Source organism: Pelmatolapia mariae, linkage group LG7 (assembly GCF_036321145.2).
Source record: "Pelmatolapia mariae isolate MD_Pm_ZW linkage group LG7, Pm_UMD_F_2, whole genome shotgun sequence".
Lineage (NCBI taxonomy): Eukaryota > Metazoa > Chordata > Actinopteri > Cichliformes > Cichlidae > Pelmatolapia > Pelmatolapia mariae.
Window position 1 is genome coordinate 60,098,840 of NC_086233.1, and position 6,034 is coordinate 60,104,873.

Consider the following 6,034-nt stretch of genomic DNA (forward strand, 5'->3'; position numbering starts at 1 on the left):
CAAAAGTCTCAACACCAAAGTTGCCATGGAAACAGGTAACTTACTGAAAAAATCTAGGAAATGCGCGATGATGATGACGATAAAAAAAAATTCTTTGCGTAAAATATTACATACATTTTCAAAATAATTTTATAATTACAAATAATAACAATATAATACTAATAGTAACATTATTATAAGAGTAATAATAATAATAACATTACATAGATACCACCCTGAATATTACTTGGTATCGGATCGGAAAGGAAATCAGTGGTATCGCACATCACTACCAGATATGATGTCCCAAGCCGCCACTACATGACTGACACGGAGCTGCCTAAACTACACGAGTCCGTGAAAAAACATATCCACAGCCTACTGCAAGCCTCCTCTGCGTTTAGTTTCACCACGGATACTTGGACAAGCAGTGTTAGCCCCGTGTCGCTAATTAGCCTAACCTCCCAGTGGATAGACGAGTTTCACGCCGCAACGAGCCATATTACATGCCAAACAATTCCGCGGCTCGCACACCAGCCAGGCTATAGCGCATGTGTTTGAGGAAATGCTCCAGACATGGGGTATACATAAAACATCTGTACGTGTTGTGCTTCGTGACAATGCCAAAAACATGATTAAAGCCATGAATGACGCAGGGCTCCCAAGTCTGCCGTGTGTCGCGCTCCAACTGGCTGTTCACGAGGGCTTATTAGCACAGAGGAGCAGAATACTACCAGATATTTTCATGTGAATATGTGTTTCATGTTTCATTTAAAATCCCCAATTACAACTGGACATTTTAACTTCAGAAACAGTGCCACACCAAAAAATAAAATAAAAATTGAAATTGTGTTTCATTTCATTTGCTGAGAATGGAATATCAGATTAGAGTAATGTGTCCAAACCGGTGGTGACAAAACACGACAGATAAATAAGTATAACCGGTGTTTCAGTTTAGATTTGTTTAGATATTCTACTTTCAATGTTCCAGATATTGCATCCCCAACTCAGATATTTTAACGACTCCGCCAATCAGCTCGTCTCACGTTCCCTTTTGCTAGTACATCTTAGTTAAAAGACCTGAGCTCTTTCCCCGCCACCACGCCACAAAATACAATAACGAAATAACAACAAAAATACTTTAGTTCTTATCAAAGTTATATTTATTTTATCTATCTTAAGGCTTTCCAGGTTGTTCTCGCTCCTGTCGTTAGCTGAAGTTAAGTTTTATTAGCGACAATGAAAACCAGGCAGCATTCAAAGCCTGTCTGTATTTCTTCACCTTGGAGTGCTTATTGATATTTTATCGCTATTAACCTAAAAACACGTTTAAGGTTCTTTGTTATTGATAAATGAGCCATATGAGAGTTAATACTTACTTTAAAGCTAATTTAAAATGATTTTTATTTTAACTTTAAACAGTTTTCTTCGGACCAAGAACTGCGTGTGACGTCAAACTGGCTGGCTGCTTTGATCTATCAAAGCGTTCTTCGATGTGGGCGTGGCTTCTGGCATGCGAAGTCCTTAAATACCCCTCCACAATCCCAGTAAAGCTCAGTTCACAAAGCGTTTATGCATCAGAGCAGCGAATATAATTTAAACGCATTTAGTTTACAAAGCGCACACATGTCTAGCACAACTCCAACCACACATCAAATGAATCCCACTTCTCCAATTCAGAGTTTAAAAAGTACAGACTTCAACATGACTACTCCACTCACTTACACCTCAGTGGAAACTTGGGAGTTACTCATCAACCACTTTTTTGGTACAATTGTACCACAGTGGCAATCTCTGGTACCGTTCAAACCAGAGTACTGTGACTTTCATCTGCTTTCCACTTTGTTAACAGACATGCTGAAGTTTTGTAAAATGTTAGTGAGATCAACTAGGGAACCCACAAAGAATGGCGATCCAACCTCCATGCAGACCTCTGAGGTCTGTCTTCAGTCCATGGGCGCAGACTGCCCCAAGAAAACAGAGGATACAGGAGCAAAGGACAGCATCCTGAATGAAAGCTCTGTAGATGACCATGGTGATAATGAAAACTTAGAAACTCCAGGACTGGAGGCTCAAGCAGCCCTAGACTGCATATCTGTGGGTAATTCAAACACACAACTCGAAACAACAGACACAGCAAAGCCAAAAAAGAGCTGTATGAAGAAAAACTTCACAGCTGATACAAAAGACTTTGACAAAACAAAATCTTGTCCCCTGGAAAAGCCTGTGAAGCTAGAAGTACCTGAGCTGGACAGTGACACTGAGTCTTTAACTTTTTCTAGTATCAGTCCGCTATCTGATTCTCTAGGTGAAAGCTCTGTAGAAGACCAGGGATTGGAGGCTCAACTAGTTGTAGGCTGCATATCTGTAGACAACTCAAGCTACAGAGATGAAACAGAAAGTCGAGGACTGAAAGATGAGGCAACCCCCAGATTTCAGGGATTCCTCAGTGACAGTGAGTCTTTAACTTCTTCTCAGATCAGTCCACTATCTGATTCTCTGAGCGAGGAAAAGTTGTGTGTCAACAAAGTTATTCAGATGGTGGTTTCAGAGGCCATAGACAACGTCGCCTCTAAACACAAGCTCTTCACAGAGCGCCTCACTCCTGACTGCATTGGTGATCGCTTGCTTGAGAAAATGTGGCCAGAAATTAATGACAAACATTTGGATCTATCTCCAAAAAGCCTAAAAAATATCCACAAGGCCATTTTAAAGGATCTTTGCAAAACACACAAATGCAAGGAAAAATATTTGATTTTTAGTCTGAGGGAACAGCTTGATAACATTACTGTTCCAATCTTCACCAAACACCTGCTGGGATTACCAAAAAGAGTACTCAGTGTATCTAAAAACCGGGACGAGTACTGGGAACTTGTGGAAAAATTCACTAGAGATCTGGTAATACACAGTATGGCCGAACTAAATGAGACGACGACATGGCATTCAGGAACAACTGACTTCATTGTACAGAGGCTTAGCCAAAAGATCTGGAACAAAATTTTGTCCAAAAATTATAAAATCTCCTTAGAGAACATTGAAGAACTCAGCTTGACAGTATACAATGATCTCCATGAAATGTGGCATTCTCCAGGACAGTTCATGAAGTTAAGCAACCCAACAGTTGACGAAATAATTGTCAAGACTTTCAAAAAACATGCCAAGCTGAAGAGAGGAAGTGTCATCTCTAGGATTTTCTCATTTGCACACTAAATGAGTGCAAATGAGAAAAATGTGTGCTATTGTGCTTGTCTTAAAATAGCTTAAAATATTTATTTAAATTGGTCCATCTCATCTAAACTTAGTTTTAAAACCAGAGTGGTTTTAAAACTAAGTTTAGATGAGATGGAACAATTTAAATTGGTAAAAAAAAAAAAAAGAAGAGTGGTTAAAATAACCACTCTTTTTCTCCTGCCTTCCTTCCCTCATCCCCAACTGGCCGAGGCAGATGGCCACCCCATTCCTGAGCCTGGTTCTGCTGGAGGTTTCCCCCTTGTAAAAGGGGGTTTTTCCTTCCCACTGTCGCCAAAGTGCTTGCTCGTAGGGGGTTGGAGTTTCTGTGTATTACTGCATGGTCTTGACCTTGCAATAATACACCTTGAGGGAAGTGGGGGGGGGGGGCTTGGTTTAGCACCGTTTCTTAAGTTAAAATGTCCAATTACAACAGGACATTTTAAGTTAAGAAACAGCGCCACACCAAAATAAATAAATAAAATAAAGTGAAATAAAAATACATTTTGTGTTTTGTGTTTCATTTCATTTGCTGAAAATGGGATATCAGATTAGTTTAGTGTGTAAATAAAATGCCTTCCATCTGGTGTTGTACCTCTCTCTGCCAGTGTGTGAATGTGTGCGTGAATGGGTGGATGACTGGATATGTAAAGCGCTTTGGGGTCCTTAGGGACTAGTAAAGCGCTATATAAATACAGGCCATTTACCATTTCTGTAACATAGATCACAAGCCAATATTTTCCCCATGACTCCACCGATCAGCTCGTGTCAATCTGGAGTTTACCTGCATAGATCCTGTTCACTCTGTCAGAAGTTTCACGCCTGCTAGTGATTTAGGAAACACCCCCAGATTGCCTGGTGATAGTCACAGTTTAGCGTGCGCAGTAGCCTGCTCAATATAACGTATAATTACGTATATATCTATAACGACTCATTACGTTATAACTACATTAGTGTACTTTGTTTCCTTAGCTCAGACCTGCTGGAGATTGCCTTTACTCTCAGAGGGACTTATCCAAATTAAAACAGGTCTCTAACGTAGATAGGGATGCACCGATACCGGTATCTGGTATCGGCCTCGATACCACATTTTCTAAAGTACTCGTACTCGTTAAAAGTCCCCCGATACCGGGGACCGATACCATGGTCTGAGAAATGTCTATGTTTGAGCAGCGTGTAAGGGGTTAATCGCAGGCGCCGAGTGCCCGCCCCCAGGCCCGGCTGCAGCTCAGTAGTGATGGAATTTCCGGCTCTTTTTAGAGAACCGGCTCTTTCGGCTCGGCTCACTAAAAAGAGCCGGCTCTTTAGGTTGTTTTGTTGCTTTAATTAATTTATTATTAACAACAGTATAAATTTATGCACAAAAGGAATTACTAATGTAAAAAAAAAGTGGTTTTATTTATATATGTTTATATATAAATATATGCGGTGGCCCCTAGAGACAAAGCACGTACAAACTCCAAAACACATTTCTAGCGTTAACTGAACCTCCAAAACAGAGCTACCTAGATCACTTAAATTACACAATTGAAAGCATATGTGTATTGTTTGTGTATTTATACACAAGCACTCATATATATTCAAATAATTCAAAAAAAAAAAGTTCATTTACCTGTTACTAACACACACCAAATCCGGTCGTTGGTACTTGCTGGCTTGTGTAGCCACTAGGTAACAAAAGCTCAACACTGCGCCTAGCATCCTGGAGCACTTCTGTTGTCTTCTGTACGTGTTTTGGAGTTTTTACGTGCTTCTGAGTTTTTACGTGTTTTGGAGTTTGTACGTGCTTCAGAGTTCGGACGTGTTTTGGAGTTTGTACGTGCTTTGTCTCTAGGGGCCACCGTAAATATACTTTTATTTATTCACCCCACATAAAATGTAATAAATAAATCATATAATACAAAAACCAACTATTCACATTTCAACTTTTAACTATTGAAATTTTCAGCTTTTTCCTTTTAAACAAATTTAAAGTGAAACAACACAAAACACTGTAAACCACAACACAATTAAATATAAATTAAAATATGAAAACAAAAAGAACATACACATTCTCTGTCATATGGGCCTGCATGAATAAACTTTCTGTATCCTTTATCATCCGCAACTGAAAATAGCTGTGGATCATTACTATACCTTTCTAATGTGACGTTGTTGTCCCTGGCTCTCTTTCTCTCTCTCTCCCTCCCGCTCTGTTCCTGTGCTACTGAGTGTAACTACCGCCCCTCCCCCCTCTTTCCAGCGCAAGCACAAGGCTCGCGTGCGGAGTGAAGCAGAAAAAAAGTGCGAGAGAGAGGGTGAGAGAAAGAAAAAAAAACCCCACGGCTCGCGATAAGGATCCGGCTCTAAGAGCCATTTCGTTCGTGAACGACCCATCACTACCTCAGAGCCGGGGAGAAGGCGAGGCGAGACATGTCAGCCGTGTGGAACTATTTCAAATGAATGAAGACGACAAAACAAAGGCGGACTGCAAATTGTGCTCAGCGAAATTGTCCAGAGGAGGCTCCAAAGGTAGCGCATTTAACACAAGCAATTTAATCAAGCACCTAGAAATCCCAACACGACAAGGAGTACAAAAAGTTTACCCACGCTTCTAAACCAACACAACCCACGCTGCAGCAAACTCTTGCAAGACGAGAGAAAATGTCCAGAGACAATCCACGTGCTGTGAAAATAACACAGGCAATTATCGAGTACATTGCATTGAGTGACCAGCCACTCTCGGAGGTAGAAAATGTTGGATTCCTGTCTCCTCCATGTTCTGGAGCCCAGATATTAGTGATGTGCGGATCGATACTGAAATATCGATTCCTCCGATACCAATCAT